Source organism: Crassostrea angulata, chromosome 1 (genome assembly GCF_025612915.1).
Source record: "Crassostrea angulata isolate pt1a10 chromosome 1, ASM2561291v2, whole genome shotgun sequence".
Taxonomy (NCBI): Eukaryota; Metazoa; Mollusca; class Bivalvia; order Ostreida; family Ostreidae; genus Magallana; species Magallana angulata.
The window spans coordinates 22385079-22409282 of NC_069111.1; the positions used below are offsets into that span (position 1 = coordinate 22385079).

Sequence of the window (24204 nt, forward strand, 5' to 3'; positions counted from 1 at the left end):
ATACTATGGCCCCAAGAAGGTTTAGTCAATCTTCTTTTCAAATACTACAATGCTACAATTTGTGAGATTATTATGCAAACATCCTAAGCTACTGTAAATTCTAAATTATAAAAACTGTGACCCCGGACTTATTTTGGGGCCCCTGGAGGGGTTCAAAGTCTAACATAGAAATTAATAGGGGAAATATTTAAAATTCTTCCTCTAGAGCACTACAATGCTAAAATTTGTTATATCACTATGCAAGCATCCTTAAATGATGTTAATTCTATATTTGGAAAACCATGAACCCCAGACCATCACTGAGGCCCCAAGAAGGGTTCAAAGTTTAACATTGAAAACATATAGGGAAGATGTTTTAAATTCTGTTAAAAAATTACAAGGCTTCAATTTGTGAGATAACTATGCAAACATTCAACGATTATGTAGATTCTAAATGTAAAAAAAAAAAAATCATCACCCCCGAACTAATACTGGGGTCCCTGGAGGGGTTCACATTTTAACCTAGAAAACATAAAAAAAATGTTTAAGCACCTTCTCAAGAATTACGCGACCATGCAAGCATACTAAGATAGTGTAGATTTTAATTTATTTAAAGCGTAACCTCAATGACAATACTGGGGTCCCATCAGGGGTTCAAACGTTGTTTACTCAAGGTCTGAGTTCTCAAATCAGGATTGTTGTTAAGTTTAATGTCAGGAGTAAACTTTGTTCTAAACAAATAACGTATTTATGAAATGAATTATTATTGACATAACAGTCGATATTTTTACTATATTATGGAATTAGGCTTAAACAAAGTTGGACTTCTAGCAAAACAAAGGAAATTCGGACTAGATTTTTCAAATTTTTAGGAATTTTTCTTAAATTTTAAAAAAATTTCAATTGCCATTAATTAAAAAGTAGGTAATTGACCTACTTTTTTAAAATTGAAAAATAACACTACCATGAAAGGTTTATAACACACAATAGATGGTTTTTCATTATCATCAGTGAATTTTTTTTCATTCTGAGTAAACGTATACCTTAAAGGAATTGCTACAGTGCTATAATTTGTGAGATTACTATGCAAGCATTCTCAAATAATGTAGATTCTAAATTGTTAAACTCTTCCCCAATATGGTGCCCCTTGATGGGTTCAAAGATCAAAATTCAAATATACAGGTAAAATTCTTCGATGCTACAATATGTGAGGTCATTATGCTAGAATCTTAAGATGCACTTCAGTTCACTTCAGAAGTATAAAGGACATTTTTTTAAAATCTTCTTCTCAAGAACTACAATGCTACCTATAGGTATTAGATACATAGTGTTTGTTTATTATTTAAGCCCCAGGTGAAGAAAATTTTGAAAACCTTTTACTTTGCATACAAAAAATGTTTTCAAGTGATAAAATAATTGAAATGATTATTTACTTTAGATTTTAAAAGATGGAAAAATGTTATTCTAGAGCTATTATATAAATAGTGCCTGTTTGGGAGGGTAACAGTTGAAATTGACACCCCGAGAAAACCATTGTCAACCGACGCGAAGCGGAGGTTGACAATGGTTTTCGAGGGGTGTCAATTTCAACTGTTATCCTCCCAAACAGGCACTATTTATTTTGTTATACTGAATGTCTTTTTTAAAATTTTTAAGAAAATTTTACTGCTTTTATATAGGAATAACGTGAATTCTACAGCGAACCGTACGCGCATAATTTTCGCGCATGTAACATTTTTTAATGTTACCCGTTGCCAAGTGCGTTGCTAACGCTGAGGGTAATAGTAAATATTATTAACTGCGTCTTAACCAATCAGATTTCAGTATTTAACATGAAAGTATAACAATCAAAAATACACCCTGGTGTGAAGTTTACATGTAACTCTGTGCTGTATAATATTGCGAGTGCCAAGGTGGCATTTTTGTACCCGCTAAGTTGCAGTCTCATAAAAATCAATATATACCATATGATAGACCATAATCTAGAGAGTATATAACCACTTTTGTTTTTAGTGTGACTCACCTGTCAGGTGGGATATTTACCTTTAAAAATTAATATCTTATAGGAAAATAAATTCCATAGGATAAATAATTTTCCTACAGGAAAAATTGAAAATCCTATAGGGTTTTTAGAAAGTCCTATAGAAATTATATTTCCTGTAGGAGAAAGGTATTTCCTGCAGGAACTTGATTTAGACAGGTAGAGTTAGCCTTTAGGACATTAAGATTTCCCATCGGATTTTAATGCTATCAGATTATATCGGGTTTTGATAAAATACTATCGGAATTTGAATTCTTAGAGGAAGTCCTTTTATTCCAGTAGGATATGCAAAATATCCTGTATGAACATTTTTTTTTCCTACGGGAAAAATTATTTCCCAGCTGGAATTTATTTTTAAAAGTAAATATCTCACCTGCATTAATAACAAAAGTGATTTTAAACTCTTTATGCAATAATCTATCATTCAGCATATGCATATTTAAAGTTTTCGATACATGCAGCTTTAGCGGGTGCAAAATGCCACCTTGGCCCTGGCATAATTATCCGGTACAGTGTAATATCTTTATATTGAGAAGATCGCAATCTCATCAAGCCTCGAATTACGAAGTATTATACATTTCAAAGACATTGATTTTCGTTGATTTTTTATCTGCACATTCTCGAGGATACGTAAATTCATAAACATTAGCTCTACAAATATAAATTACAGTCATACATGTATTTCTTACTTCTTCGATGAACGATTGATGTTTTGATTTCGTGTATCCACTCAACAACAAAATCCGCGAAAGTAAGTGCTCAACGAGAAACGACGAAACCACATTTACTAAGCAAAGTACTGAAGAACTGACGGGAGTTGATTTTGTCGATGTTTATTTATTTTAAAATCAATGATATGTTATTTTGCATGACAAGTACATGTAGTTTCTAATTTGAATTACGCACATTTTTATAAATGAATTTTTGTACTTTTTCGATAAGAATGTTGAGACCTCAGCACAAATCATGTTAAATAATATCTGAAGATAAAATTGATTCAATCAAACTATGTATCAGTAATAGAAATATTTCTCGAAAATTGTATGGATCCAAACAATATTGAACTCTAGTCTCGTTCAACCAAACGCTCGGCTGACACCGTATATCTCCGACAAGGATTTACGGAGACAGCCGAGCGTCGAGTTGAACGAGACTATATTGAACTCTGACGTAGGAATACATACGACTACAAAAAATATTTAAATTGTTCGTACCATTTAAAATCTGACTATTTTCAAGGTATTTATAAATAAGTTTCCTTGAAAAACAATGCTTTAGCATACATTACATCGAATTTATCAATTATTTTCAAGAACTAAGTCTAGTCAGCAACATTGATTTGTGCTGAGGTCCAAACTCTGTTTCACTTTCGGTTTGTCTGAGTAACTGCATAGGAGAGTTGATTAAAATCAACCCCCCAAAACAAATAAGAAATTGTAGTCACTTTTTAATGACGTTCCTCCAAGATCAAATGAACAAAAAGATTCCCAGTCATTTCTCTAATCGTCATGAGATGTGTATCGTTGATTGATCTTTACCTTGACCCACTTTTTGAGTTGGATTCAGCCTCCGACAGTTCATGAAATATTCATTTAGAGTTCCTGTTTGATTTCTGTTTTTACACGAACACGAATATGACCTTAGAGGTCGGCTGAATGGGTACCTTACATGTATTTCTTTGCAAAGTCACGTCAAAGGAACATGTTTACATCGTTAAAAATCCATAAGTAATACTTATTTAATTTATTAATTATATTAATTATTTATTGTTGATACAAACTTTGGTTTTGAAAGAAATTGAAATGTTTTTTGTCATTGGATTTTTTATTTAATTTGTAAAACATATTTAAAGGAAAAGATGTTTGATAAATATTAATGTTACGGAATTTCAATAATCGTATCGTCTCTTCTCGGATAAGTCAGGACCCAGTAAATTAATCTAATTAAAATTAGTACTTTCATCCCTCACCTGTTTTGATACGTTGCATTCTACAAGATCAAGGATTTTTGAAATGTGTATGCCTGGATGCCTCTACAACGTGTTCGGGTTGAATGCGGAGAAGCATGAATAGTGCTCTCGGTCCTATATATAGGGGATGTGTAGCGATGAGCGAAACAATAGAAAGCGAAAACACTAATTTTGCGGTAGTCTGAGTCTAGCTTCTCTACTAGTATATTATTCACATTTATCCAAGGACCTACTTATAGTGTTTATGTTATTCCGGATTTTTCCAAGTCTAACACATTCACTCCTAAATTAGCGTGCGTACCGCACCTCCCTTTTATCATTTGTTTGTAAAGCGGTAAGGTCATGCTTTTACTCTCTCTTTAAAAAATCCTCTAACACTTAATAATCTTTATTTACATTATTTTTATTGTTTATACTTGATTTATTTGTTAAACATTTAACATCAGTTGAGGGCTTATGCCTTTTACTTTTCATTGATTGAGCCAATTGAGGTCGGTAGAAATTGCATATTTTTTTTACTAATTTACATCGTACTGTTTCCCACAATGTTGCCAAAATTCAAGGCCATACAAGCGGGTGTGGGTATCAAGACCAATTCAAAACCAAAATGTACAGGTATTTAACAACACTGAGATTACTAGATGCCGACAACCATGTATCACTGACATGAGATATTGAGGTCCAACTCTACGATAAAACAGAGCTTCAACTTCAGTTTGCAGCCTTATATAAAAAAGATACATTTTACATTTCTGATTAAATAGTGAAATACATACTATTTTAAAAATTACTGTTAAATTCATTAATGACTGCTTTGAACACAGATGTCAATTAGTCTAAGGAAATGTTAAACTGATCTATATAGATCAGTAAAAATATATATACTGTACATGCAGTTATTGTAAACATACAATGATGTTCCTGTTTATCAATTGGGCCTTTGCCAATTATTGTAATTGTGTTTGTGCCAATAAATATTTGTATAATATACATCAGTGATCAGAAACGAGACCATGAATCATGCTCATATGGATAATGTTAATTTTTTTTTAATTTTCCCTATAGCTTAATTTATTATTAGGTTGCTTGATATCAAACTACCCCATCATTAATTTATTCACCCCAGAACACAATCATAAATACAACCACCTATTGTTACAGACAGGTAACAATACAAGCAACCATACAGTAACTGTATATACTGTATACCGCATATATTGGATTCGTTAAGCAAAAATTAGTTTTAAACTATTAATGTAAAATATTTATTTAGGGTTTAGTAAAAATAACACTTGGAAAATTGGTGCTTTTGGCTAGAATAGCTTTTGAATAGCGCAGGATGGAGGAGAGTAGACACAAAGTATGGTACTACAACTGGCATATCATTATACGTCTTTTGTTTAAGTCATTTATCAACAGTATGTGGTACTGTTTCATTGTATGCATACATTTGACCTTGGTAATCTGTGCTCATATCACTTGAAGTAAGACTCAGTATCATCTTGTTTGAGACCAGAACTACTGGGTACATCATATTTGAATCTTTTTAAAGTACTTACAGTACTACACCAAACACATTGCTGATGTTGATGGGTCGTCGTATATTGTTGATTGCGAGGTGGCGCTTGGTAGCCTCGAATTAAAATCACCGCGGCCAGTAAATGCCACATAATCACACTGAACATATCAATGTTAATCACCTTGTTATTTATTTATTATTTAAGTATCTTGGATAAATACTGAGTAATTCAGCAAGTTTAAACGCAGAATTTTACATGCATATATGCAAGTATGGAGTCTTTCTTTCCTTTAAAGAATATGAGTATTTAATTAAGGAATACAGATCGTTATAAGAAAGATATATTGGACAAAAATTACGATATGCTTCCGGATTACACAGAGAGCATGTCAATTAGAACTAAATAAGAAACAAACCAGAAAATACGACGCATTTCCTTCTGCAGAACTTCCTGCTAACAAAGGTGTGTCATCTGTTGAAATATAGAAAATGAAACGACTTGAAGATGAAGCAAGAAACTAAATCGCCAGGGCGTTAACGGTTTATAGATGGATAGCATTATAATGTTTGTTACATTAAGGTGAACAATATCATGATTATTGGCTTCAGCTACGGTATTTTATTATGAATTTAATTTAAACAATATTTTATTATGTAAAAAATATTACATAATAGGATTGGGCAGCAGGCAATCTGCCTATTTGAGCCCTCTCCTTTAACAGTCAATTTGAAACACATTGATGGTACAATGTAACAATAGAATATAGTAGAGAAAAATAAAGGAAAAAATAAGTAGAATCAAAATGCTTGGTACCGGTGTATTATTTATGTACAAAATGAAAAATAGTTGTAGAAAGCTATCAGTTCAGCTGTTTGAGTGACACTGTGAATAATGCATTAAAACTTAAATCTTTTGGTAGCTAATATATAATCATGTACAATCTTAAATTTAGCAACATTTTCGTTATAAGGCAAACTACTGTCCCCATATAACAATAAGTCCAGAGAGATGGGGATATCTAAGTGTAAATTACTTATTGACTGTATAAAAACTTGCCTCTGTGCATCATAATGTGGACAGACAAAAAAATAATGATAAGCATTTTCAGATACATAACCACACATATCACAAATAGAATTTTCACACAAAAAATGATTGAATAGGTCAGCATTTAAATTGCTTGCATTATTTCTTATCTGACAATGTATAATATTTGCTTTTCTGTTTCCAAAGTCATAAAGTTTGTTTGGCTTTCTAAAGAATATGTTTTTTATGGCTGTTTTGAATGAAGACTCAGTTGGTAAAATTCTAATGCGAAGAGGTAATTCATTCCATAATTTTATAGATGAAGGTAGAAAACTGTTCATAAAGGCAGTTGTTTTTATCTGGGGTATAACAAATTTAAAATCATCTTGGTGTCTTAGTGAGTAATTATTTTGCGGTGTACATGGCATAAGTAAATCCTGTAGATATTTGGGAGCAAGACCATGGACCATTTTATAAAATAATGTGAGTTTATGAACCTTTCTTCTATCTGATAGTAGATCAATACCCAATTCATCATATAGAGCTGACCTGGATGGGTTACTTCTAAGACCTGATATAATCCTTGCAGCAGTTACTTGAATATCTTCTAGAAGTTTAACTTCTCTATCATAACAATTATCCCAAACTATATCAGCATATTTTATTATGAAGTGTTGTCATTGGCAATATGGGGGTATATTAAGGGCACATAATTTATATTTTTTTTAAGATACCAGGGATAATTATATCTCGTGAAAACGACAGATTACACTGTATCTTGTAAAAAACGACGCGTACGTGTGTTATAAATACACTTACACGTTTTGTAATGTATTACTAGTAGTTGAGATTTCATAACTTGTAGGATAAAAACGTGTACGTAAATTTCAAGCCAGTTTTTGGACATGAATTTACTGAATTAACTCAAAATAAATGGTGAAATTCTTAATATCAATTTACATGCAAATGAAACTATAAACTCTATATTATGTATCACAAGAATATATTCACCAATCAAGAAGATTATTTTTGTTGTAAAAGCTACAAGTTTGTTCTTACGTGTAGACGACACTCTACAAGTTTATAGAATGCGTAGATACCTTGTCGTCACAAAAACCGATGACGTAAAGCGCAAAGAATTTAGGTGATTCCCTTAGTACACGTACACGTACCCGTTTTAAATCTTAACCTCTCTAATAATACGTGTCCTAAATGTACCACCGTAAGATACAGTGTATTAGCTAATAATCAAAGGACCACTGTACTCGAAAGAATAAGTTGTTTTCAAGATAATTACAAGATAATAGAGAGGTTGAGCATTTAAACGTGTACGTCTACGGGTACGTGTGAAGCTACAAGTATGTTTACACGTAAACGTACCAAAATTTTAAGGTATGTTTAATAATCTATACGTGTAAGCAAACGTGTAAAATCATTGGATTTAATATTTTCAACAAGTTCAGTTTACTCTCACTGATGAAACCAAAGCACAGTCGTCCTCAATTTATCGTCTGCTTTCAATAAAATTATGTTTGATAAACACTAAGTCCATATTTTTATTTTAAAATGCTACAAGTTTTCACCTCCGTGTACTTTTGATTCTACACGTTTTGTATAACTTGTAGATTTACGCGGTATGCAAAAATTATGACGTAATACACATTTTACTAGGGGATTCCCCTAATTACACGTACACGTTCAAATGCTTAACCTCTCTTATATCTCGTTTTCACGAGATTAATTTTAAAAAATAACGTATCCTTAATTAATGTACGACAATAATAGTGTAAGGATGTATACGTACGTCGTTGTATACCACATATGAAACTGTGAAACTCACAAAGCACGTTTAACATTCAGTAAGAATTCGATTGATATCGTACGATTTCAATTCAGCTGTGGGGATTCATACAAAATTTAAAGTCTTTCCAATCTAAAACACGTATTTGTTCATGAGAATATCGTCTACCATGATTACCCATGTCATTCGTAAAATTTCCTATACAAATTATTTTAAATTAATTCTTCCATTGCTTTTTTTTCAATACTGATGACAACTAAATAATGTACGTACTATCTAGGGAAAAAATACAAACAAAAAGTACTATTCAATCGAAGGGGCGAAATGACTAACCTCTGCCTCGTAACATTTTTATGAAACCGATTCGCTCACACCCCAATACACTCCTGTTTTAGCCTGTAAATCTTTTGGGACGGTCGTTTTGATGATTAAGCAGGACACCCCACGTAAAAAAAAATGGATTTCTATTATAACGCCAATAAACTGCAATTGCACTGCTACAGTGTTTACCTTAATGTGCATCATGCATGATGCCGGAAGGCTAATACAGTTCAAAACACTGTGTTCACTAAAATCTTTATTGATTTTATCAAATATTATTAGTGTTAAAGGTTTTTTTTTCATAGGATCATTTTGTAATTATGATTTTTATGAGATATATAATAAATCAAGCAAGATTGTTAAACTTAGTTTCAAAATACCGCTTGAATAGTTTATTTGTTGCTTTTTTACTCTGATTGCGTTTTGCAGAATACTAATACAAATATTTCATATTTAGCTGTTGATAGATATGAAAAAACAATCAATGTTATTTCAAAAGAGAATAAATTGGTCAAATTGACATGATGTTAATGCTTTACCAGGAGTATGTCCTCTCTTGGGATTTATAAAGTGTCAGCCATTGCTGACGAATTGTTGCTTCAATGTTTCACTTACGGTATGATGTAATAAGTTGGCATTATTAAAAGATTACTATTGAGTCTGACAGAGGGTGGCAGATAAATATTAATTCAATGATCAGGGGCTGCAGTGTGACAAGTGATTTTGTTTAAGTGTTTACGTTTGATATCATTGCTATGTAAATGTATTCACAACTTGTGATTTTTGGTCGAAAATTTACTACCATTGAGAACTTGATGAGAATTTATACGAGACATGTTATTAGTTATGCGAAAGATGTTTACTATGATGTCTGATTTTAATAAACAAATATACCAATGACACAATCTAACGAAATTAATTTATAAGCCACAACATGTCTGATCTAATCAAGAATACTTCGATTCTTGAATATGGGATGGCTTTTATAGTTTGATGAAATGTTCGTATGATTGCATTCAATGTAGAAGGTATGAATCCAAAGACTCAATCTATAACGCAAATTTTATAGTGAAACAAGAATATTTACATATGAAATAATGATCAAGCTTGGAATTCATGTAAGAGTTATATAAAAAAAAATATATCCCCCTAAGCAAAAATCGTAACTTTTAAGCCAGCTGACTTAAAATCAGATCTATTAGAATACAGAAAATCGTTGGCAAAGCAGAGTTATCAGTTATTGTCACTTTCGGAGGATGATGCATTTTGCTGAATCTCTTAAATTATAAATAAGCTGTCCCGTTTGCCAAGGTAACAAACGTTTAAAGATGTTAATACGACAATTTTATTTCAATTTGAGGACAAATTGTAGGCGATTGTAAAAAATGGCAGAAATTATAGCTTTTCGAGAAAAAAATAAGTTTTGCAAAAAATTTTCAATTTACAAATGGTCGAAAATTACCCATCTTAAAATTCTCAGCTACTAGTATATCTTTAATTACTGAAATTTTCCAGTGAGTGATTTCTGAAATAATATTTTTCTGTAATTTGAAAATCCTATGTCAAAATTAACATATTGGTTTACTTATATAATAGCTTATATTCATTAAGACAAGAGGACAGGACTCTGCATTTTTCATCTTATTATCCGCTTCCTTTCCAATGGTTACCCTTAGCAACCATTTTATGGCACCTTATTGCCTTTAACGTCAATATCTATCTATAAATGCCATAGGCCACATCGCTCACCTGAGCAACCTGAGCAACAATAGGCATGATAAAATCAGCTTAATGGAGTCATAATACAAAATATCTGGACAATGTAGTACAATACATGTAGATTATGTATAAATAAAAATCCATTTCCCCCTGGATGTTATTATGGTTATAGCATGATAAAATCAGCTTAATGGAAACATAATACAAAATATCTGGACAATGAAGTATAATACATGTTGATCATGTATAAATAAAAATCCACTTTCCCCCTGGATATTTTTATGGTTATAATCAAGTACCTACTAACAGTTCTAAAAAAGATCCTAAACAATTGTTTATATATAGTCCAGGGGCCAAGCAATTAAGAATCTGCAGTATGTCAAAATGCTTGCATATAAGGAAAAGCATATTTTATAATATTTCAGTTTTTGTGAATAATTAAAATGTTTTCCTTTGGATCCTAAATGTGACCCCAGCCTACTCCTCACGATTTTGATTTTAACGAATTTAAATTTACATTATTTGAGGTTGCTTTTTTTTTACAGTTACAGCTTCTCTGGACAAATTGTTTTTAGAGAATATTTTTAAAGGTTTCTCTCTATATATTTCTATGTAAAGATTCAAACCCACATTGTGACACCAACCTACCCTTTAGGTGATCGTGGTTTGAACAAACTTAAATCTACATTACCTTAGGACGCTTCCAAGCAAGTTTTAGCTTTTCTGGTACGTTGGTTTTTGAGAAACTCTATATAGAAACATTATATTCTTAAATATATATTCACACACGCCAATTGTGACCCAACTTTACCACCAGTGATCATGGTTTAAATAAGTTTGAATCTACCCTACCTGAGGGTGCTGCCACACAAGTGTCAGCTTTCCAGGCTGATTAGTTTCTGAGAAGTAGAGTTTTAAAGACTTACTCTAAATATTCCTACGAAAAAATGTAAACCCCCATTGTGGCCCAACCCTACCCTCGAGTTCATAATTTTTACAACTTTGAATCAACGCTACCTGACAATGCTTCCACACAAGTTTCAGCTTTTCTGGCTGATTAGTTTCTTATAAGAAGATTTTTTAAAGATTTACTCTATATATTCGTATGTAAAAATTCGACTTCCCATTCTTGCCCCCTCCCTACCCTCAGGGTCATGATTTTCACAAATTTGAATTTACACTTCCTGAGGATGCTTCCACACAAGTTTCAGCTTTTCTTGCCAAATGGTTCTTGAGAAGATTTTTGAAAATTTTCAAAATTTTTCATTATTTCCTAGTTTTCTCACTTTGAAAAAAGGTGTGGTATTAATTTTTATTATCCCAACTTTGATTCCACTTTGCCTAAGGGTGCTTTGTGTCAAGTTTGGGTTGAAATTTGCCTAGTGGTTCTCTAAATATGTTGAAATGTGAAAAGTTTAAGGATAGACGAACAGACATTTGGACGACAGACTAAATGTGATCACTAAAGCTCACTTGAGCTTTATGATGACAATTTGTACTGGAATCCCTACGTAAAAATTTTGCTTCATATTTAGATTAAAATATGAAGATCAGCATCGCGCAAACATTCAATGAAAATTAAGTTTTCAACAAAGATACCTACTAAAAATGGAGAAAAGAAAAAAATAAATCCGTCATTTGGAGGTACAATGTTCTGCAACAAGGATAGAAACAAGCTAAGCTAATGTTCTTCCCACACTCTTGTTAAGAACCATACTTGCACCTAACCTCAAACAGTACTATGCCATTAATGAATCTCAAATTGATATGCACACTGTGTTATGGATGGAGGTAGATATTGCACAACGTCGGTAGATTTGATCTGGACCCTGGGTTATTGGGAATGGTTTTATGGCATTTACTATCATAATTTCTAATCCATTCAACCCGTGATACTACAGGTATTATTTTTAATGACGTCTACGCAGGGAAAGGTATGAATTAAAAAGGTCACAAGAGTAAACTAAAGTGATCTGAATTAAGTCACAGCAATATCTATTTCATTACAGACATTGAAAACGCAATTATGTTATTTGAACTTCGGTTTGGCAGTTATGATTGCAATAAAACCTAGATTTTCTGAATGCTTATAATTATTGGAGGGGGGTAAAAATAATTATTTTCACAATTTTACAATTGTTTTGGCCATTTATCGAAATTGAAATGTATATAAAATGTATTTATCAGAAGTGTTACAGATAATGTTTTTATGAAAAAAGCGATTTTTCCTACTATTTAATTAGATTCCCCCTTGTTACTTAGTATTATTTATTCAGAAATTCAACCTTGGGCAATACAGCCCATCAGTTGACAAAAATTCACATATTACAACATAATAAATTAAATATTAGACTCTTTGGAGTCTAAAATAGGGGGATGAAACCCCTGGTCAAGTGTTCCACAGTTCCCACAGTTCCACACATTACATATAGTGAATTAAATGTAAAGGTGCATATTATAATACCGATTGAAAATACAGTTTTGAGTCAACAAGTGTTACACATAATTAAAGGCATGGTATAAATTTATAACATATGTTAACAAACAAGAAAATATGTTTCTTAAATATATTGAATGAGTTTCATGCAATTTGGCAATTAATAATTACGGATTAATAAAGCACATTATAAATATTTAGCAAGACCAAGGTAGATACGTAATCCGAACCCAACACCTAAAGTAATTTTAATGTTCTTGGAGACTTATTTAATAGTACTCGCTTAAATATTTCTTTCCTAAATTATAATATTTTGGACATTGAAGAATGAAATGAAACTCGTCTTCAATTTGTTGAATATCACATTACAAGAGATGTGTTGTCAATTGGCTGCACATGGGAGGGTCCAGGTTCCTGTGAATGACCTTTTGTTTGAGCTGATGTTTTCCTCTTCTTGTTTCCACACTTTGGACTTTTACCATTCTTCGTAGAGGTGGTAGGGAGCGTCTGATTTTTTATGTTTTTTCTCTGTTTTGGGGCTGCTGTTGCTGAAACATGCTCCATAGTTTTTGCTGATACCTCCGGCTCAGTAATTGCTCTGCCTGATGTAATCTTGCTCAAGGTTTTGTGTTCTTTTTTGGCCTTTAATCCCTCAGATTTTATAAGAACAAGCTCTCTAGTTCGCTCTGCAAAAAAATCCTGACTGTTGTTGTTTTCATATGCATCCAAATCAGAGTCGCTCTTGTCTTCTTCCTCGTTCCTTTGAGTCAATACCGAAGAAGGGGCAAGAGCTTCTGCTGGCACCACATCAGCATTAAAAGGATAAATTCCACACTTACGGAAGGCAGACTGAAGATTTTGAGCTGATAAAGCTTTGCTGTATGCCTGGCATGCTAGGGCACAAACATCCTGTTTGGTGATTACTGTTGATGTTGCTCTCATCTTTTGGTGGCACAAATTGTTATAAATTTTCTGTAAAGGGCCATAGCAACCAACATCCATGGGCTGAAGAATATGACTAGTGTGCGCTGGCAAAACATGCAACACGATATTGTGTTCCTTTGCCCATTCAACGGCTGCAACTGAAACGTGAGACCTATGCCCATCTAATAGCAGCAGAACTGGTTCATCGAGTCCACCAGGAACATAATGAACAAAGTGGCTCTGTAAATACTGAAGAAATATAACAGAGTTTGACCATCCACTCTCTGTGACATCACCAGCTGCTCCAGGTGTTGAGCCTTCCATCAACTCGGACCTCCTCCGCATGCCAGGAAATACAAAATATGGTGGAATGGCAACCCCAGAGGCACTACCACATCCCAGTATGGTAACCGTAGAGGACTTTCCTGTTGTTACAGCTTGAGGCGTGTCTCCAGTGCCGGATACCACATGAGGAGGTGCATGGTTGAGTGTGATCCCCTTCTCGTCCACATTAAAAATTCTATGGGGCTTATCAAATAAGTTGTACTTTGTGAGGATCGACGACAGTTCAACAAAGTATCGTTGTACATTTCCTGGATTCGATGATTTTGCGCGTTGATACTCCAATGCCCGTGGCTTAACAACCTTCAGATCTGGCCAACGCTTCATGAACCCTCTAAACCATTTTAATGTGATAGGTTTCTGCTGCTTGGTTCTCTTGCGTAGCTGAATGGCATAGTCAGATGCCATATTGGTCACCTCTTTTCGGGTATACCCATAACCAAATGAAGCCATTGCTTTCAAATGCGAAACAAGCATAGCCTCCTCTTCTTGTCCAAGCAATGGTGCTGGCCCCATAGTTACCTTCTCCAGGTCTACCTTCCCTTTGACCCGGTCGCGAAGAGTTTGGGTTGGGACATTATACTGCATTGCAGCTTTGCGAACACTTGTCCCTTTTTCTTTGACCGCTAGATATGCATTTATGAGTCGAGTTGGACTGTACTGTCTGAATTTACTTTTGGGTATTTTCTTTGGGATCTAAAAATATGAAAAGGGATCTTTAATTTGACTTTTTAATTTTTCTTCTTAATACAAAGGAAATATTTTATTTAATGAATAGAATATTGAACATTTCTTATAGATTTAAACTGGACAAATATTTCCTGATTAAAATGTAGATTCATTCAAATAATTTCTTTTTTGTGTAATAAATAAAAATTCAAATATTTTAAAATTCAAATTAAAGGTATAAAAGAGTTTTTCCCTCGATTAAAATTATTGTTTTTATCCCCTCTCTCAATTAAATTTATTCCTGCGTTATAATTATGTCTACAAAAAATGTAAGGAATATGAACATTTTCATAGCCACTAATAAAAATGTTTGGCCTGTAGAAACAATCGATACGCATTGTGACCTCTACAGATATGCTAATTAGCCATGTGCCTTTCATGCTTCAACCCGGTAAACATGCATTTTTATAAATAGTAAATTTGGTATTAACAAAATGGCGGATATTATACATAAAATATATGTTTCTATAATTTCCTACCTGTTTATTCCGCATATTTAACTCTTCGTTTCTGTTTATACGCACTTGATATCAACCTTTCAAAATCAGCCGTTTATAACGTAAGATTTTGGCACGTGACCAAATACGACAACAAACAAGATGGCGCACGACTACAGGGCACGCACGACTATAGGACCTTCAACCATAAATAAGCGAGGTTAAACCGGATGCTATGGGGAAAATTTAGCCTGCGCATGAGCAAGCCTGGTTCCTGTCCTTAATGGGTAGCTCAGGGAACCAGGCTAGCACACGTTCATCGGGATCGGGATTCCATGCCATATGCATATAATTAATAAGTGTAAAGGCGCTGTAATTGTAAAGTTGTCGGTAAACAGTACAGAAACAAAGTATTCATTTTAAAGAAATGAACAGGATGTGATATAAACCGTCAGTATTATGAAATAAGTCAATGTTATGCCGAAACTACAACATGCATCAAATAGCATATATAATTTTCAACGTTTTGTTGTTTTCCGAATACACATGTAGTTTAACTTTACCTTTATAGAAGGCGAGGCTAGAGTACATCCCGATTAAAAGTTTTTATGCATTTAAGTATGATTAAATAGCTATGTGACTGTACATAATAGATGATTGAATAATTATGTCACTGTATAAAAGTTTAAATCTCAAGAAAAATGCATCAAAATATGAAATTGATTTACACAAAGCTGTCACTGCATAGTAAACAAGATAGTGCGAAGCGTAATGTGTGGTATTTGTATAATCAAAACGAAAAGAAAAGAACAAACTATTTCAAGAGATGCTACAGAATATTGCTTTCAACTAGTTAACAGAAAAATGAAAGCCTGAATTTCGCTAAGAGCCATTTTTATTGTTCTTTCGTTTTCTCGCTTTTTAAGATTTGAAATCTACGAAAATTGTTAAGTCGTACGTAAAATCGATCATCAGAAAAATATCTCCCTTGTGCCGAACAGTATATCAACCAATGAAATAAATGTAAATTTTCACATCATGTATTTTCTACCAATCGCAAAGGAGAGGAAGTGCACAGCCCGGAGACTGTAAATTATTTCAACTCCTTTTACCGTCTTCCTTGGAAGACGGTAATAAATGATCATTTGTTATAAGCATGCGACACATTATAGGATTATGAATTTCAGAAACCTTTAAAGTTAAAAAAGGAAAACTTATATATAAGCGGTTATTTATTTTTATCATGCATATGGAAAATACATGTAATGCAAGGACATTTTTCACATATTTTAATACATTATCAACGAGATAAAATCACGAACTTTCTTTTGAACTTACATGTATGTGGATGCATGCATTTTATAAACTTGGTTTTTTTTTCATTTGTATTCGATTTACCCGGGCCTGTATTTCCTTGAAGCATAACTATATCAAGTGTTTCATGACTATGCTGTACGACTTTTAATGAAGTTATCAGAATCTGGAATTTTATTCAGTTCAATCTCTTCTGCAATAGTTAACAACGGTTGATTTTGTTCAATAAAAGGTTCCACAAAGCAGTGCTTTTTAGCTCACCTGAGCTGAGAGCTCAAGTGAGCTATTCTGATCACATTTTTCCGTCGTCCGTCTGTCTGTCTGTCTGTCTAAACTATTTACATTTTGAACTTCTCTAAAACTGCTTATCCAGTTTCAACCAAATCTCGCACAAAGCATCCTTATGGGAGGGCGAATATAAATTGCAGAAATAAAAAACCGATCTGTATTCAAAGCGGAGAAAACCTTGAAACTGTAGAAAAAGTGGTTGCATTTTTAGAAATCTTCTTCTCAAGAACTACTGAGTCAAATTCAACGTAGTTTAGCATAAATTATCCTTATGGGAAGGAAAATATAAAATTGCAAAAATTAAGGGCTAATTCTGTTTCAAATTTGAGTAATTTACGGAAATGATAATAAGACAGAGAGAATGACGGTCAATCAGTTTAACTTCGGGTTCGGTATTCCATATCTCAAAACCCTCTTTGAAACAAAGAAGCGGCCATTTTGAACGTATAAGAAATGGTCAATCTGACAAAGATGAATGTGGTTGTTGTGGAACAGTTTGCGTGCGAAAGGAATATTTGAAACGTGCAAGATACATTAATGCCGATTTTGTCAAGTAAATTGAGATTAAATATTCCAATGCGTTGACATTTTCACCTTTGACGGTGGTTTTAGCTTGTTTTGATTTTCGTTTCGTTTTCAGGAATTACGGTTTGTAACTTACGGGAACTATCGCCTGTATTTTGTAATTTTTACGTACCAATCAAATATAGACATCGGAAAGTAAGACAGCTGACTGTTATTTGCGGAAAATAAGATACATTAACAGGTACGGTACTTTACCAACTAAAATACAAATTCTAATAGTAATACGGTATGGTTTTTGCGTAATAGTTGATTACTGCAATGTGTTTAGGCTAGTTGTAAGTTTTTTCTCGTCCATTCGGTCTAAACGGAGATTAATTTTGCTGATGGAAGTACTAAATGCGTGTACATGTAGCAGAGACATAAATAATTGTTAGCTCACCTGAGGTGAAATATACAGAGAAATATCTTTAAAAACATTCTTCTCAAAAATCAATCGGCCAAAAAGCTGTAACTTGTGTGGAAGCATCCTCAAGTAGTGTAGATTCAAGCTTGTCCAAACCATGATCCCCGGGGGTATGGTTGGGCCCCAATGGGGGATTAAATTTTTAGATACATGTACAAATGTATAGAGAAAAATCATTAAAATCTTCTTTTCAAAAACCAGTTAGCCAGAAAAGCTGGAACTGTGGAAGCATCTTCAGGTAGTCTAGATTCATTATACCCCCCGCAAACGAAGTTTGGGGGGGGGGTATATAGGAATCACCTTGTCCGTCTGTCCGTCCGTCTGTCCGTCCGTCTGTGCAATCGTGTCCGGTCCATATCTTTCTTATGGAGAGGCATTGGAAGTTGTTACTTCACACAAAGATTGCTTATGACCTAAGGGTGTGTCATGACCTTGACCCAAGGTCATTCGGGCAAGGTCAAGGTCACTGGCAGAAAAAGTGCAAAATTCGTGTCCGGTCCATATCTTTCTTATGGAGAGTTATTGGAAGTTCTTACTTCACACAAAGATTGCTTATGACCTAAGGGTGTGTCATGACCTTGACCAAAGGTCAGTTGGGAAAGTTCAAAGTCACTGGCAGAAAAAGTGCAAAATTCCTGTCCAGTCCATATCTTTCTTATGGAGAATTATTAAAATTTCTTACTTCACACAAAGATTGATTATGACCTAATAGTGTGTCATGACCTTGAACCAAGTTCATTTGGGCAAGGTCAAGGTCACTGGCAGAAAAAGTGCAAAATTCGTGTCCGGTCCATATCTTTCTTATGGTGAATTATTGGAAGTTCTTACTTCAAACAAAGATTGATTATGACCTAAGGATGTGTCATGACCTTTAACCAAAGTCAATCGGGCAAGGTCAAGGTCACTGGCAGAAAAAGTGCAAAATTTGTGTCCGGTCCATATATTTCTTATGGAGAACCATTGGAAGTTCCTAATTCATACAAATATTGCTTATGACCCATGGGTGTGTCATGACCTTAATCCAAGGTCATTTGGGCAAGGTCAAGGTCGTTGGGAAAAATAGTATAAAATTCGTGTCCGGTCAATATCTTTCTTATGGAGAATTATTGGACGTTGTTACTTCACACAAACATTGCTTAGGACCTAAAGGTGTGTCATGACCTTGACCCAAGGTCAGGTTGGCAAGGTCAATGTCACTGGCAGAAAAGGTGAAAAATTCGTGTCCGGTCATTATATTTCTTATGGAGAAGCATTAAATGTTCTTACTTCACACAAATATTGCTTATAACCAACAGTTTTAAAAAAATAGAGCAGTTGTTATTTAAGGAAAATGGACGGTGAAATAGATTCATCCAATATTTTCTATAATTGGAAAAATACACGCATTATGATTTTTATCTTAGCGGGGGGTATCGATTGTGAGCTTGCTCACAGTACCTCTAGTTTATTTTCAAATCACGATCCCCGGGGGTAAGGTGGGCCATAATGGGGGTTCGAAATTTTTACATTGGAATACATAGAGAAAAATCTTCTCAACAAAAACCAGTAGGCCAGAAAAGCTATAACTTCTTTGGAAGCATCCTCAGGTAGTTTAGATTCATTTTAGTTATTTCAAAGCATGATTTCAGGGGATAGCGTGGGGCCACCATGGGAGTCAAATTGTGGTGTGCGTGTAATTCGGTATTATCTCTACATAAATGTTGATTAATGCAACATGTTCTATTAAGATGTTCAGCAATTTCAATCTGAACGGAGATTATTCTCGCTGCTAGAAATATATAACTAAAGTATATATATGATGAAAAATAAATTGAGTTTTCTATTTGTTTTAGTGCAGTTTTCTCTTGTTTAAATTGTTTACAAATTCCTATAATTTTACTAACCTGAGAGTCAAGCTTCGAGTTATAAGCAAGATACAGAGCTTTGCGCACAATGCTACTATATGTTTGTACACAAAGCTGAGGTCATCCTTTAATTTGTTTATATTTTAAATGCAGCTATGCTGAATAGGAAATACCAAGTTTAAAATTCTTAAGTTGACTGTAATAAACTCATGTGAACAAAAACATGACTCAAACCAAGCTATGTATCTTGCTTATGATTCAACGATTGACACTGAAATTTTGGTTGATCAATAGAAATGTCTTGCTAAAAGGATGATATGCTGTAATTACTTTCTGGTGCCCCTTCTTCAACGATGAATTGCATAAAATCTACACAAATTTTTGATAGTTTTTCGAACACAAGTAAATGAAAACAATGCCTTTTTAAACAGTTTCCATAAGCCTGACACATTATTATTATGAAGATAAAAGCATTATCGGTGTTCTTAAAAAATTATTGCAATGGAAAATCATCTTTGTACACATTTGTTGTTTTTTAATAAAGATGAAAATAATGGATGGGCCTTGGTACAATGGAGCGACATGCCCGCCAATAGATTGATTTGAATTATAGCTCTTTAACATATGTGACAACATTTTCAGTTAAGTTTATTTTCTTCAATCAAGTGAGTAAGGATATGAAAGGTCATACGAAATGAATTCATGCCTGGTAAATGACAATCGTCTATAATGGAGAAGGCTAATTAACTATTTCAATGTTTTTAATTTGAGGAATTGAGCGCATTCATTCTGGTGCATTGAGGTACACTTTTCTTCTTTCACATATAGAATTTTTTTAAATACAATAAGTAGCAAGAAGTGGAGGGAGAAAATGTACCTTTATGCTCTCATGTATTTTAATCGTTTTATAAAGTGATGGGGAGGGGCTAAAATAAAGGGAACTGGAAGTTAACCGTGAACACCAACTGAAAATTTAGTTATTTATATTGCATATATATTATATATTGGTAAAAATGGTATTCCATGAAGGTAAATATGTCAAAGATTACATGTAAGTATATGCAAAAAAAAGTGAAAATTCGGATATTCATTTTTGTAGTAGGGGCCACATGGCACAATATCCTTTGAACGCCCATATAAAGCCAGTGTTGCTCAGGTGAGCGATGTGGCCCATTGGGCCTCTTGTTTAATTTGAGAGAGAGAGAGAGAGAGAGAGAGAGAGAGAGAGAGAGAGAGAGAGAGAGAGAGAGGTTGCGCGATGACACAAAAGGTGACAATCAATATTGATGCAACATGGTCAGTGGCTGATAGGTCGTAAATTGCAAATGCCACATTACAACCTGGACGACTTTCCAAATGTCAGCCAATAGGTCAACTTTTCGCAACACTGAGTAATGATATTTAGCAGCCATTACATTAATTCAAAATAGCTAACGTTGAGTATTGTGGTCGTTGCCTTGAAAAGTGATCATCATTATTTTTATCTGATAATTTTTTATTTAAAAAATCTTATGTTAGTTCGATCTTCATAGTAATTTTCTCTGATGGTATAGAAGCAATGACTCGCTGTGGGCAAACTGGCAATTGGTTGGTTCCTTAATCTGGTTCGTTTCCTCTACGTCTTGAATTCAATCTAGTCAAAATTGATAGGTTACGAGGAGAACTGAATTTTGGAGATCAGTTTTATGAGTTCTTTTTCGGCGGGACTAATTCAATCTGTTGAATTATGCTGTGGAACGTTTATGCAATTACCATGGTTATCGCTCCATATGTGTTCGTGACTTTCAATATCCACGAGTTTGCAGAATTTCAGAACTGTAAAATGAGATATTTTGAGGCTCAAATGACGCAAAAAAAATTCCCCCACCAAGGCGTTAATCTTTCACGAACCAAACATGCATTCCGTACTCTACAAAATTCTGCATCTAATGATAAAAAGTTGATGTGTCGAACACTTCCTGTTCGATTTCTTTTCTTTTCCTTTTATATGTACATGTGATTAATTTGTTCAAGCTAATTTAACCATCCGTGTAATCTGTTCAATTGACAACGTAAGAACATAAAAACGTCATTATTGCATCGATGATAGATATAGAAGGCCCGGGTGACGGAAACTAGTGTATTTTTTCTTTACTGAGACTCACTCATGGACCAATCCAAATGATTTTTGTGAAATATGGGTACTTTTATTTTTGGTTACTAAGAATGAAACATATCATAAAGGTGAAATGATGAAGATATTTAACCAGATTTTAATCGAAGTATTTAGAGCCTTTTTAATACATCATATTTTTATTTAAATTTTATAGCTATTAATTATTTATAAGCATTTAATTTAAAAGTTGTGCAGTAATTGCAAATAAAATATTTAATTGCGAGTCATTATTCCATTTTGTAATTAAAAGACTGTTTTCATACATAAAACAATTAATTCTTTAACAGTGGTTTTGCTTTGAAATTTAAGACCAGAGCTTGTTTTTTACGGTTCTATTTGAGTAATTATTGAAAGGTACGACTTTGTTGATTGAAACACAGTATTACCTTTTTAGATAACATTTACTACGTTTTTCTATGTGTACTGTACAATTTAGAAAAGGGTGCTGAATCATTCACCACACAGTTATTCCTATCTAAAGTCCGACAGAAAAACTATTTTTTCAGATAATGTTGCACCATTTTGGTGATCAATCATTCAAGGGCATTTCGTTGTACTATAATTATGCACAATGAAGCCAGCAGTAGTACCAACTATTGGGGCATTTTGCGTCTCTTATTCATCCAAGTTGAAGAAAACATTATTCAATTCTGAACTGCTATTAATCAAACAAAAATAATCACACTATTTTAATGATTTATCTCTCATAATTTACAGAAAGATTCACTAATTTTTCGTTATATGCCGGCTGTTTGCATTGAAATGAAAACGCGTTATTATTATATTGAAATAATATTGAGTTTAATAAAGAAAAATAGATTTTACAAATGTTGCCAGTCTTAAGGTTTTAAACATAAAATGATATGAATTAAATCTGGTCTTTTGATTTTATTTTCAGTAAAACGTTTGAACAAGTATTTGGATGAGAAGTAAAAAAAAAAACTTGGGAGAACAAATACTGTGCATGGGCGCTTGATCAGGTATTATATACAATGTAGTAAAGTGTAATTTCGAGTTCTGAACATACAATTAATGCTGTTTGTTAGACTAATTGTTTCGTAGCATTCGTAATTTTAAACCATCGAACATTGGAACTCTTAAATCTTCTTCGAACTGCATGCATGTAACTTCCTAATGTTTGGACAACATACATGTAGATAAAGAACAATGTGTCTGACTCTGTAGAAGTTGTTTGATTGTTCCTTGACTCCGGCAGCGGACGATGTCACCAACTCGGTTCATAAACAGCTGCTCGTAAATTCTATTTCTGATCATTCAATAAGTTTGGCATAATTATATACAGCCTGGGTTCAATTATATAACCGTAACACTCTAAAACGCGGCCTTTTTCTTTCTAGATCAAGTTTGACGATCTGCATGCGGGAGGAATTTTCGTATCATGTGTCGCCTTTAATTTATTGTTTTGTAAAATCTAAACCAAAAACCGAAAATAATTTGGTCGTAAAATTTTTATATCAATAAACAAACACCAGTGTCACCTCAAATAAACAGAGCGGTAAAATATTACTGAAAAAAAGCTATAACTCTAGGCTAATTTTATTGATTAGTGAGCGTTAATGTTAGATTGAAAGAGCAAACCCAGAGAAAGAAATCATAGAGTTCTAATCTCATGGGTGGACCTTTGCAGGATTCAAGGTCATAACAACTGCAGTGTGATATATCTTTATTACACTTCTACATTCATTAATTGTAGCCACCTTAAGGCCAGCCAATCAATTTCACATTTTCATCCTTCATTTTTTTTTTCGGGGGGGGGGGGGGGTCTTTTAAATCTTATAAATCTTATTAAGTTGCCCAATTTGTTTAAAGTGTAAGATTGGTTCATCCGATAGCTTCCAATTAATCCAAATTAAAAATATCCAAAACAAAGAGTTTTGCTCTTGGGATCTTCCTATACAATCAACAAAAAAGGTAGTTGGTCTTTTAAGGATTGACGGCAATCCAAGTGAGTAGGATTTAGCAGCAGAGACACTGTGTATCGACATATTGCAACAATTGATTCAAAGTCAGCAGACGGGCCATCACTTGGCAGTGTTACTTGAATGTTTCTATGTTCCAGCTTACTGTTCACTAATAATTGTTCACTAATTGGATAACCACAAAAAGTTTTACTTTCTTAACCCAATAACAGTTCAGACACTAACTAATAAATTTCCAAAAAGTTTACGTAATAACAAGATAATGGCAGATTTTTTGGGGCTCGTTACAAAATATGCCTGTAGACAACGTGGCATCAAAATGATCTCTTTATGACCGCCAGGGACCTTGTTCGATATACTCTGAGCAGACCCGAAACCGTTTAAATTTACAATATTAACACTATTTAAAATAATAATTATCTTCCGTTAT

General features: G+C 33.6%; 1 pseudogene; it reads right to left on the bottom strand.

Annotated features, from left to right (window-relative positions):
• Window positions 1-13288: 13288 nt before the first annotated feature.
• Window positions 13289-14685, bottom strand: LOC128191736 (uncharacterized; annotated as a pseudogene).
• Window positions 14686-24204: the final 9519 nt, after the last annotated feature.